Source organism: Malus domestica, chromosome 12 (assembly GCF_042453785.1).
Source record: "Malus domestica chromosome 12, GDT2T_hap1".
In the NCBI taxonomy this organism is placed as follows: domain Eukaryota; kingdom Viridiplantae; phylum Streptophyta; class Magnoliopsida; order Rosales; family Rosaceae; genus Malus; species Malus domestica.
In genome coordinates this window covers 4,907,773-4,919,906 of record NC_091672.1, presented here as the reverse complement: position 1 = coordinate 4,919,906, position 12,134 = coordinate 4,907,773, and the positions used below count along the sequence as shown (strand labels likewise).

The 12,134-nt window shown below is 31.7% G+C and overlaps 1 long non-coding RNA gene across 1 annotated transcript; it reads left to right on the top strand.

Annotated features, from left to right (window-relative positions):
- Positions 1–5,009: 5,009 nt before the first annotated feature.
- Positions 5,010–7,173, top strand: LOC139190079 (uncharacterized). Its single transcript, XR_011574078.1, has 2 exons — positions 5,010–5,319; positions 6,863–7,173. It is a non-coding gene; the product is annotated as an uncharacterized lncRNA (long non-coding RNA).
- The last annotated feature ends 4,961 nt before the right edge of the window (positions 7,174–12,134 follow it).

The following is a 12,134-nucleotide window of genomic DNA, read 5'->3' as shown; positions in this document are numbered from 1 at the left end:
TGTTGAATCAAATTCAAACATAATTAGATTTCAAGGTAAAGGTGGGGGTTTGTGGGTGTGGTGTGTTGATGTTTAAGGGCAATTTGATTACAAATATGGTAGTCTTAGAAAAATTGAGCTGAATTTAAATATGCATTGGTGCCTTCAAAATCATAAAATATGTATAAATTCTATTTCTTCGTAATTGAGTGAATTTGTAACATCTTGAACTCGAATTATAGCTACTAGCCCATAGTTGGGTTGGGTCTACTGGGATGTATCCTTTACAGAGGTGGGAGTGGGAGACCTTCATGAACGTGTAGACATGGTGTTTGTGAAAATGACCACTAAATCATGCAATGGAATGGCGATTTTTTTAAAAAAAAAAACTTTAGCCCTAGTAAGTTAAATTGTTAAATGTTAGAGAGAAAAAAAGATATATGTAGATTGAATCCGCACCAAAATATATAAGCATTATTGTTTTCCGTGCCATGTCCTGGTGATGACTGATTAGTTATTTATAAAACTCTTAAAGAAAACATAATGTTGTAAACTCATACTAATTTTGGTTGATCGTGGTTGAGAACCATGACACTTATCTTTGCTTGCCAGCAATGAAGGATGAGGTAGTGTAATAGGATTTTTTCCACCTGTAAAAGTAGGGATAAAAGTACTTAAAAATACTGACAAGAAAATAAGGTTATTGTAGTATAAACTGTTCAAACAAGATCTTTCTTACAAGGATTGATATGAACAGAATGTATTTAAAACCTATTCTTAGTTAATTATTTAAAACAAATTTTTAAGAAAAGAATTGAGATTGTGAAATCAAAAGATAAAACAAGAAACAAAATAGTTAAAGATGAAAATTAGTTTGACTCTAATAACAGAAAAGAATGAAATAGTTTTTGGAAAATTCAATTACAAACGGGACTAGGTTTAGTTGTCGCCATTAACAATCGTAAGCAATTCTATCAATTAGTTATGAATTTCCATATACATGCTTTGAAGATTAGGTTTTCCTAATGCCTATTCTTCTTGTGATGTTCAAACAAGAGCGTATATCTAGCATGCAATCCATTTATGATGCTCAGATCAAATATAGACACGCAAGACTCATTAAGTTTTGTGAAAACCTTTCGAAAACCATGCAACCCTTAAGTGCGTGATGTTCACCTTAAGTGAAATTACAATTATGAATCACAAGAAGCCTTTCTCAATTTCAGGGTGATGTTCCAATGGAAATTGCATCAAATTATTTGTCTAAACACCCTAATGGTGATCAAGCATTAAGACATATAGATAGTTAAAAGAAGTGGTTAAAAATTCAAGGCAAACATGCATAATTTCATAAGTAAATTGAAAGAAACTACATATTCATACTAAGAAGCAAAAGGAAATTAGTTATGTGCGTAACCATTATTAAAAAGCAAAGTAAATATATTGAGAAGAAAAGGGTGAAAAACACCTTGCAATTGAAATATGCTAACCACAAGCCTATGCCGAGTCCTCTCTCAATGTCACGTAGAGAAACCTACCTAAATAAAGTCTTTTAGGAAACTACAAAAAAGAAACAACAAAAGGATGACTTAAAATCACAATTCTAACTACCTAGACAATCTGCCCAATCAGAGATCCTTCACGTTTATGGACCAAACTAGCTCCAAAACTGGCCCAAAATGTCTTTTTTAAAGCAAACCGTCTTTTACAACTTTGTAGAAGGGTCCAACTCCAGAAAACGTCATATTTGTTCCCAAAAGTCATAATTAAGCCCAACAGGCCAATCTGCCAGCACTGTGCGCTGGTCCTTAAAATTTTCACCTCGTTCAAACGGCTTGGAACAATATGCTGAAATTTTGATACAACCTTCTTGGCAAACTCATGAACCAGCTCTAATTGAAATTACTCAAAAGTTCCACCATTTCATCACTTTATGCCTAAAAGGAATGGATGGTCCTTAGTGCGAGGAAATTTCATTGATAGGGAACAAAAGAAGTTACATTTAGTCCAGGGATATAAAACTTTACATCTCATAAATTCATAATGCAAGAGAAAAGGACACAATAAAAAAAGGGGGGGAACATAAAGTTGACCCTTCTTAGGCAAAAGAAAATACAAGAAGAAAATGGGGCAATTGAACGAATCCCTCTACAACAAAACTTAAAAGGTAAGAACTTGCAAAATAAGTTGCAAAACAAACAAACAAATAGACTATTAAAAAAAAATCACACATCAACAAGGGGAAACAAACGTGTAAGTTGGCATGCCCAAAGATTTGAATGCAGAAATGAATAGTCTTCAACGGTGGAGTTGCATGCTAAAGAAGTGAAGACGAGAGTAACTTTAAATTGGCTAATTTTTTACGATCCTTCTTGAATATGTATGAGTGTAACGGGAACCATGTGTTGCAATCATGTAAGATAATTTTTTCAACAAGTCTAAAACGGCCAATAAGGAGAAAATAAGCCAGAATAAGCAAAGTTAAAAATCACATTAGAAGACCGAAAAATGCATGTCCATTTACTTTTAAATTTGGTATGTAGGATGAAGCATAAACAAATATACTTTTAGTGTTTTAATTTCAATTCCCAACTTATAATATCAAATTAAAAAATAAATATTGATAATTTTTTGTTACATTGTGACCAAAGGAACGGGATTGTGACATCTTGAGCTTCAAGTCACATGCTCCTCGACCTTCTCCATTATTCACCAGACATTCAGCTATGGGCACTGTAGTTAGTGATCATGTATTCGACAAAAAAAATGTTAGTGACGACGTAAGCTTTGCCATTGCCAATGAAACTTACTTGCTTTTAGTCAGTGATGAGTCAATATTATATTATATATTTCACTCTATTTTTAGTTTAATTTGGTAATTATTTTGGTATAATTTTAATACTTTACTTTATATTTTCAATATAAGACATTCGACTTCCTTTGGAGCAAAATGTGACCAAACGGATGATTTTTGGAGTGATTCAAATTGGAGGGCGTTCCTGTGTCTCTTGGCTTATTTCTATCAAAATTTAGGATTTTTCTACCAAGCGGTTATTCTCTGGCGAGTTCTTAAAGAAACAGTGTGTGTTGCTAGAAACAATGCGTGTTGCTGGAAAGTGACGTTTTGGGGCTTAAATTGCATTTTTGGAGCCCAAGATGACCTCAGATGGGTTCGTGGCCTTCTGGAGAAGTATTCAGAATAGTCCAAGCTTTAAATCCAGCTCTTTTGGGCCAGTTTTGGAGCTGATATGGGTCCATAACGTGGCTGTGCAGATTTCTTGGCGAATTTACCAAGTTAATTTAGGATTATGTTTCCTATTTTATTTCAATTTATTTAGTTTCCTATTCTTATTCTAAGACCTTTTATTAGGAGGATTTTATTGAGAGTAGTATAAATAAGCCCTTTGGCAGACCTAGGTCCGGGGGAACGTACGCAAGATTTGAGAAGAAGATTTTGGCTAGAGCTTTAGAGATTTTCAGAATTTATTCTACAAGGTGTTTTCATTCTTTTTCTAGTTTAATAATTATGTTGATTTTAATTATGAATATGCGTAACTAACCCTTTTTGCTAGGGTGAAGCCATGATCCTAAGCAAGAATATGTAGTCTCTTTTTAATTTTCTTTTGAATTTATGCATGCAAGTTTTGGATTGTTAATCACTGTGCTTTAAACTATCTATTTTTCTTAGTGATTTGCGACCATTAAGATAATTAGAATAGTAATTTGATGCAATTTTGGCGAAGGGCTGTCCCTAAAATTGACTAAGGCTTCTTGTGGTTAACATGTGTAGCTACTTAGGATGGATGACACGTCTTAGGAGTTACATGGTTTTTCAAAAGTTTTTCACAAAACTTAATGAGTCTTGCATATTTACATTCGATCTGGACACCACGGACGGGTTGCATGGTTAGATATACGTTCTATGTTGGGGGTTCCAAGTAGGGCATACTTTAGGAAAACCTAACCTTCAAAATATCCATGTCTAATTCATAAGGAATTAGAAGAACTATGTAGAATTGTTAGGGTGATGGTGGAACCCTAGTATTTTCTCATTTCGAAATCTAAAAAAATTGTTTGCTTTATCTTTCTCTAAAAATTGCAGATTTTAATTAGCCTTTTTAATTAATTTCGTTTCTCTTAATTTAGGTTATTAAATTGCCATTTTCCAATCTTTGTTTTTAAATAGTTAACTAGGATTAGGGTTTCTCATAAATTGTTTTAAATAATCCCTGCGGAAACGACCTTACTTAGCCATTTATACTACAACACCCTTGTTCTCATGCAAGTATTTTGTGTGATTTTATCCCTACTTTTGTAGGTGGTAAAATCCCTATCAGTCAGTAGAGCAGGACATGAAGGTAATCAAAAGTTTCAAAAATTATACCTACTTTCAAGTCATGCTACTTCGTTGATTCATTTTTGTGCCGATTCGTAGAAGTTAATGAGTTATATAACATGTTAGTTCTTTGTAGCTCCACTTCTCTAGATTTAACATACTAATTAATTGAAGAGTAATTTTTTCTTTAAATTGAAGAGTAATTTTTTCTTTAAATCTTACAAAAGATTAGACAAATTTAAAATTATTAAGACATCTAATTATAACAGGAAAAAAAAACAAACAAATACGATTTTTTAAAGAAAAATATGGCTATCGTTTAATCTAACGACAAATAGGTTTGAATTAGAGTAATTTCTGGAAGCATAATCTTTTAGAGAAAATCTAAGAGATGAATAATTAGAACGTCAAATCCCTCACCAGAGGGAGTCCATGTAAAAGACTGTAAACCCTAAACCAAGTTATACAAATAAATGCACATGGTAGCTATGCATGCAGTGGGTGTATGGTCGTATATTTAAGCTTACATGTGCAAGCATACAAGTGCACTAAACCATGCCCCACACGCACTCACTCCCTCAATCCAACTTCCCACGTGTCAAAGTCGAAGTTGCCTTTCACGACACGTACGTACAGTATGGGATGAAAACATAATTCAAACATTCAAATCTTCTCAAAATAAAAACCCTTATCCACTTTAAATCCAAATTCCAATCCCTCCACCGCTCCACCTCTCTCTCTCTCTCTCTCTCTCTCTCTCTCTCTCTATAAAGATGTGTCTTCTTTGGATCTCTGATCTGATAGAGACTGAGAAACCAATAGTAGGGTCGTTATAAACTCACAATATATACTTATATGGGTTTCAGAGTCGTTTACGGGCTGCTGTTCCTGTCCTTGTCGTGTGCCTGCATCATGCTCATTCACCTCATGCTCCACCCGGTATTCTACTACACCACCTGAGAGACACTCAGAAGTAACAAGTTGGAGCTGCAGGTGAAACATGGGTTAGTCCAGCAGATTCATACTTTTGGTTTTGTTTTCAAGTTATACTTCAAAATTCCAGTTGGTTTGTATTTGTTTATTGATTCATGTGTGTTGTAATGGTATTGTTATAAATTGTGTATATATTTATGAAATGAGTAGTGATTGGTAGGCATATGTGTTGTAAGTGAGAATGAAGAAGAGAAGTTCTCTCTTCCAATCAAAAGATATCATCTTAGTAGCGTAACACGACAAATACAAGTTTGTCACGGGTCAAAAAGTGAACACCCTGTTTAATAGAGTATCTCTCGATGAACTGTGTTTTGTGTGTTTGTTGAATTGGCGTGAATTGTGTGATGTAATGTCGCAGCAATTGTTGCAAGCTAATGGCTTGATTATTATAATTTTGGGATATTTTGGATACGGTCCCTAATCCTTAACATTCTTTGATTAAAACCTTAATAGTATTCAAAGTTTGATCAAGGTCCCTTAACTTTGTACACCTCATTATATTACTATTAATATTTATAATTTTATAGTTTTGACATTAATTGTTTGATATTTTATGAGATTTATAATCCTATAAATTTAAAATCTCTCATTATAATACTATTAGAAACGGTTACAATAAAAAAATTCAAACATTTTGATTGAATAATGGATAAAAACTATGTAAAATAAGAAATAATAAATGGCAAAAGAATGTATCCATAGTGTTAAAAAAATTGGTACATTTCACATATAACAAAGTGGTAATTTAATAAAGAAGAATGGGTACATTAGAAATAAATTAGGGTACAAATAAAAGATTAAAAATTATGAATACAAATGAATTTTTAAAAATATAGGCGCTAAAAGAAATTAATACATGCGTACAAAATAAAACTAAAAAAAATGGTGCAAATTAAAAATGGGTACAAACTAAAAATATAAATATATGATACAAAGTTTAGGCATAAAACATAAATATACCATATGTAATATTTCTATCATTGATTAAATATACAATGTCACGTGACGGTATACACATGGGTACAAACACAAATAAAATTTTAAAAAATATGGGCACAAAAAGAAACTAATATATGGGTACAAATTAAAAATGAAAAGAAAATTGGTACAAATTAAAAAATATTTGCAAATTAAAAATAAGTAAAAAATAAAAATAAAAATATGTGATAAAAAATTTAGCCATAAATATAAATATACTAATTGTAACATTTTTAACATTAAAGGAATATATTTAAAAATAAAAATATTTTATTATTCAAATAATTAATGATGTTATTAATACCCAAGGACCTTGATCGAAAATTGAAAATGAATAGGATTTTAATCAATGGAGTAATAAAAAGAAGGATGTGAACCTAATTTTCCCTATAATTTATCTACTTTTATATTAATGTAGATTGTTTTTTTATAGCGATCCATCTCGTCGTCTGAGTTTGATTTTCTCTAATGGAATAGAAAAAATGTAGATCATTTAGTTGTATGTTTTCAATTTTATGATGATATGGTAGCTGTTTGAATTTAGTATGGTGGGTTATAAACCTTATCTTTTTTCAGGCTAGAAATAGAATTCATGAGTAATCACGGCTTTGGTGATGGTTGGATATTGGGTACGTGCCATCAAGAAAACAAGTAAATCTCAGCCATGCATGGTTCATGGGTTTCAACCAAATTTAAGAGAAACAATCGTAGGACATGACTGCGTTTTTCATACTACATCTCTCATAAAAATATGAGACTCCTTTATGTAGATCTCACTCGACTTCATATATATATATATATATATATATATATATATATATATATGCAGAGTTATATGTTCCCCCTTTCAAGTTGCTTCATTATATTATTAGAAAAGTTGATTTTAATAGCAGCTACGACAACATTTCCAATTCATCGTATATGCAGGAACGCATGGAAGATTGATTTGCCATGGAGGAGAAATGTGCCAGAATTATGTGATCGAAAAGCACCAAACATAAAATCGGCATCATGTGTCTTCCAAAAAGTTATGTCTACTTACATAGTATATATACTATATGGCAACTTTGCTAAAAAGTATTTGGGGAAATTTGGAAAAATAACCAAATTTCGGATCCCAAATAGAATTCTAACCATCATTTTAAATTTTTAATAATTATAACCAAAAGTTGATATGAAAATACTAATACACCCTTAAAATAAAGTTTTCTATAAAAAAAAAAACCAAAAAACAAAAGGCTCGGTTGTCTTTTACCGTCATCTCTATCCTTTCTAGACGATAATCCAAAACCACATAAACCCAACCCAAGCATAGCCAGCCATGGCGTGCAGCACAATCCCTCTCTCTTCCTCCTCCTCTTCCTCTTTTCTACTTTCACACACAAAGTTCGTTTAGTTCTGAACCCCCAAAAAAATTTCAACCTCCTCCACATGAAGATGACTCTCACTCTCAGTCTCAGTCAGCTTCCTCTTCTGCTCTCTAATTTCTGATTTTCAACTACGACGATATAATCCTTGAGTTCGAGCACTTGCACCTCCAGGCTTACAACGAGGCCTTCGCTCACTTCAGTGTTTGCTGCCCATCCTCAACATCTTAGCCCCTCAATTGGGACCTCCACTTCTAAGATCAGCTCCAAAACCAAATCGTTGGTGAAAAGCCCAAAATGCGATGGTCCCTTCTCTTTTTCTCTCATTTTCTCCGAAGGTTGAACTTTGGATTTTGTTTTCTTCTATGATTGAATTGGGGTTTTGGGTTGTTTAAGGAACTTCAAGGAGCACGGGTGACTTTGAACTTATTCAATTTTATTTCGAATCTCCTTATCTTAATTGAATCTTGCTTTGTTTAATTTCCATGGATGACATTTTTTTTTTGTTTTTTTGAGAAAACTATATTTGAAAGGTGTATTAATACTTTCATATCAACTTTTGGTTATAATTATCATAAATTTAAAAAGGTGGCTAGAATTCTATTTAGGGTCCAAAATTTGGTTAGTTTTCCAAATTTCCCAAAGTATTTTGGCCATAATTAAAATTTCAAAATGTATGTACATACATGTATAAACTATATTATACGTTGTATAATTTAACGAAGCATTGAGATGTACACAAAAAATAAGAGTATTTTTAACAAAATATATGTGCGTAAGTGTATAATACATGTATTAATAACTACGTAAATTTAGGGGGGGTGTATTCAATTGGGATTTTGAGGGATTTTAATTCTTTTAATGAATCTAGGGGTATTCAATCAAGATTTTAAGTGATTCTCTGAAATTCAAGATGTATTCAATTGGAATTTTAAGATAGTTTATTAAAATCCTTAGAAATCCGGATGTATTCAACTATGATTTTAAAGAAGTTTATAACATTCCAAGTATGTTCAATTAGAAATTGATTTTAAAGAATTTGAGAAAGTTGAGGAATTAGAAAGAATTTGAGAGATTTCATAGTGTATTTTAAGCATCCACAAATCTCACCTCTCCCTATGAGATTTCGAGGGAATTGAATCAAAATTTTATATAGAATCTCTACAAATCAATTAAATTCCATAAAAATCCATGGATTTATAAATCCATTAAAATCTCTCAAATTCTCAATTGAATACACCATCCTTACTAACTAGGCTTCTTTACAAGAGAATTCAATTAATAAGCTGGTAAGCAGTGGTGAAGCCATAATTTTACGATAAGTCATGATTTCGACTAAAAAAATTCATTGCACCATTCCGTCGAGCTTCTGGTGGGCACCTATCAAAATTTACTAACATTTGTCGAAAACTTGTGATGACATCTATCGTTAGCTGTTGTTTTTTTTTCTAGCATCTACATCCATCAAGATACGCCCAAGCTAGCAGACTGTCAAGACTTGTCTGCCAAGACTTTTTGAGTGAAGCATTACGTCTGTGGTGCGCACCATTGGATTGCACACAAGAAAAAAAAGAAAAGGAAGGCATGGGAATGAAAAAAGAAAGTTGGAGAAGGAAGAAGTAATAATAGGTTGTAGTTCAACGTTGTACACTTTCTCTTTAGTTGGGGACGATAGATTTATCAACAAATATGTGAGTTTAGGAAGCTATTAAGGTCATGAGTAGCCATCAATTCCAAGTTGGCTCCACTACTGCTGGTAAGTGATGTATATTGATTGATAATTTCATATTTGTTTGGATGGTTGTAGACCTTATGAGTAAATTGTAGCAATGGTTTCTCAACTTTAATAAAATTGGAGCAATGGTCTCTTAACTAAAAATTCATTATCATTGGTCCCTCAACTCATCAAAACATGTAGCTATGGTCATTTTCTTCAACTCTGTCAGAATATTGTCAAAATGAGTTATGTTGGAAAGACCATTACTACAATTGGGTTAAAATTGAGGGATCATTGCTCCAATTTGGTTAAAATTGAGGGCCCATTTCTCCAGTTGATTAAAATTGAGGGACCATTGATACAATTTTTTTTATTTCTCATATTTGCCTCTTGATTTAGCTGCACGTGCATGGCACGTGACTCATTTTGATGGAAGTTTAATGGAGTTGACGAAAATTATCATAGCTGCACGTTTTGATGAGTTGAGAGACCAATGGTAATGAATTTTTAGTTGAGAGACCATTGCTCCAATTTGGTTAAAATTAAGGGACCATTGCTACAATTTACTCAGACCTTATTTGTCAAATTATAAGTGGTAGTTTTTTTTCTCTTTAATACAACAATATTTTGACATTATGGAGTGCGGGATTTGGCTAAGCTATATAATGATCTGTCATAATATTTTGTGTTATCGAACTCACCATATAAAGAACTCGAATTTAAGATTTTTTTACTAAAAACAAAGAGAAAAACAATTAAACCATAATAATAGTGGCTGGTATATTAAAATATGTTCTCCTTTATCAATATTAAAAAAATTGCTACATTTTGCATGTAAGGTGCTCTTTGTTGTTTACGGTTTTTGTTTCCACCTGGTGTACTAAGTCAGTCTTTTTCTAATTCTTTTGGGCCCATGTTATAGGTCTAATCGATTGATTAATTAAAAAGAAAACTAATGAAAAATATTTAAAAATTTTGAGTTTTAACGATAAGGATAAAATAAAAGGTAAAGTGAATAGTACTATAATTGACTTTTTAGTATAAAAATGTAATTTTTCGTTAAAATGAACAGTACCAGAAACTTTTTGTTAAAATTTCCTTAATTAAATCCCACTTGACCTAAAACAACAACAAACAAAAGATGGTATATTATTCTAACTCGATATTTTCTTCTGCAAACCACCTAATACATAAGAATTGGGCACGTTGTCTGTCCAAATTTAATATATTTGTTTGTGGGAAGCATGTTATATGGATGTGGGTTCTCTAGTCTGTACACACTTTGCCATGAAAAGGTCAGATACAACTAAATTACATTAATAATTATTGTTTAAAAAAAAGAAAATTTGATTTTAAGAATAATAAATAAGGAAAACTAATGAAAATGGCTTGAAAACTTTGAGTTTTAACGATAAAGACAAAATAAAGGGAACATGAATAGTACCATGATTGACTTTTTAGTATAAAAATATGGTTTTTCGTTAAAATGAATAGTACCGGGAGTTTTTCGTTAAAATTTCCTAATAAATACTATACATGACCTAAAAATGTTTAAAAAAAAAAGGAAAACTAATGAAAAAAGTTTTAAAACTTTGAGTTTTAACGATAAGGACAAAATAAAAGGTAAAGTGAATAGTACCATGATTGACTTTTTAGTATAACCCTTTGTAAAGAAAGTTATGGAATGATGTATCGTTGGCATTGACCCTTGATATTTTTAGTGCGCTAGTGTTTGGAAAACTTTCGGTTTCTTGTGGGTTATGGTAATGAGTATTAGAAGGAAAAAAAAAAGTTTATCTATCATGTGGATGCCTATGATAGATTGCAATTCAGTATGGGTACTTTGTCAGTTAGTATTATAGCGTGATAAAAAGTCTTAATTTCTATTATGGATATACCCGTTGTCAAATATAATTTAACGAAAGATTGTGCCTGTGGTAGATTGGGATCTAACACCACGTCCTGTGGATTACAAATTACCACGGCAATGCCTAGTATAAAAAGTTTTCCCAAAAAAAAAAAAAAAAAAAAAACCATTTAAGAAATATATTTCTGAGTGTGTGTGTGCATATATATATATACATGCCCTTTATTTAAAAAGATTCTCATTTTTTGTTAAAAATTAGGACTAGTTGTAAGGCCCACTCCACATCGAACTTCACCAATCCGAATGGTTTATTTTTCAAGTTGTACTTTATAGATCATCCTTGCAAATTAGCCAAGTTGAAATTTTTTGAGACATCTAATTGAGTTCAATGAAATTGACGAACACTATATTCTAAGAAATATTGAAATTTCATCATGACAATCAAATGAGTAGATGATTTCATATTGAATTGATTTTTTGTAAGAATGATCTATGAATTAAGACTTAAAAATAGACAATTCGAATCGTTAAAATTTGATGTATAATAGACCCCATAACTAGTCCCATATATATATACATATACAAAATTGCACAGTTACCACAATATAATAATACATAAAAATCACAGTTCAAAGATTGTTTAAAGACAATTTGATTAAGGGTACTTTCTAAATTGGTTAACAACCATGTAATGATGTAAATGAATACGCTTCTCTTTGTTCAAACACATGTGATTTCAGTGAACCTAAGTCTGTCTCTGAACCTTATGTACATACACACAAATTAAAAGACTTGGTCGTCGTATATTTTACATCATACGCTTCCCTTTTATTATAACAAATTGGGTTTTTATCACAAATGGTCTTTAAAATTGGCTCATATCTATCAAGATGTTCC